This window comes from Amphimedon queenslandica, unplaced genomic scaffold, assembly GCF_000090795.2.
Source record: "Amphimedon queenslandica unplaced genomic scaffold, v1.1 AMPQUscaffold_5112_Cont22913, whole genome shotgun sequence".
Taxonomy (NCBI): domain Eukaryota; kingdom Metazoa; phylum Porifera; class Demospongiae; order Haplosclerida; family Niphatidae; genus Amphimedon; species Amphimedon queenslandica.
In genome coordinates, this window is record NW_003554580.1 from 1 (window position 1) to 996 (window position 996).

General features: G+C 34.4%; 1 long non-coding RNA gene across 1 annotated transcript; it reads right to left on the reverse strand.

The window, feature by feature from the left end:
• Positions 1 to 8: 8 nt before the first annotated feature.
• On the reverse strand, positions 9 to 680 carry LOC109592465 (uncharacterized). The gene is made up of 3 exons (XR_002190367.1): positions 656 to 680; positions 485 to 558; positions 9 to 102 (listed from the first exon to the last, which is right to left on the reverse strand). It is a non-coding gene; the product is annotated as an uncharacterized LOC109592465 (long non-coding RNA).
• Positions 681 to 996: the final 316 nt, after the last annotated feature.

Genomic DNA, 996 nt, shown 5'->3' on the forward strand with positions numbered 1-996 from the left:
GTGTGGGTAGCAGTTAGGACATGTAACCACATCTTTACTAAACCTGAACAACAGATCTCTTGAATGACAAACACCACATCCTGTACCATTAGCTGAACATTTCTAAATAAAAATATTACAAGATAACACGTTACTAGTCACATGTACATCATGCATGGCTACCAATAGGAGGGGACAAGGGGAATTAGCACTAGGCCCCCAAATAAAGGGGCCCCCTGTCTCAGGTTTATAGTAAACTCTTGGGGCTTGGGGGCCTAATACAAACTTTAAAATACACCTTTAAATATTGATGATATACATGTTATTAAATGTAGACAAAAGCTTCAAAAGATGTACATGTACTTAATATAAAATCATATCATCATCAGGACCCCATCAGAGTTACTGTCCTAGGGCCCATGCACATACATATATACAGCCTATTTGGAGCCTGTGTACATGTACATGTATATACTGTGTTGTACCTACCAGTGATGTGACTTACATGTAGGAATATTTAATGAAGTACTTAAAGTTGTGTGAGGAGATTACCCTCTTGAACAGTCTCACCAAATTAAACTAGAAAAGATGAGACAACAAAAACTGTATAATAAGACTAGGGGCTACATACATGTACATTAAGTAAATATAATCCTAAATAAAGTATAGGAGGTACCTCTAATAAAAGGACAGAATGGCCGTAACTTGAAAAATTAAAGTCGGAATCAGCTCAAACTTAATTCCTACAAAGCATAAGGACATCAATATTGTAATAAAATTGGGGTAATTTTGGTTTGACCCATTTTGAACAAAATATGGACTATATATAACCTTGGGGTACAATTTTCAGAATTTCGACATTTTCTCAAAATGGCCGTAACTTAAAAAATAAAGTTGGAATCAGCTCAAATGTTCTACACAGCATACATGTAATGTGTACATTATAAGTACATGTACATCAATACGTATTAGAAAATGTAATAATAAGTAGGAGTGATTTGAAACAATTTTTTGGAT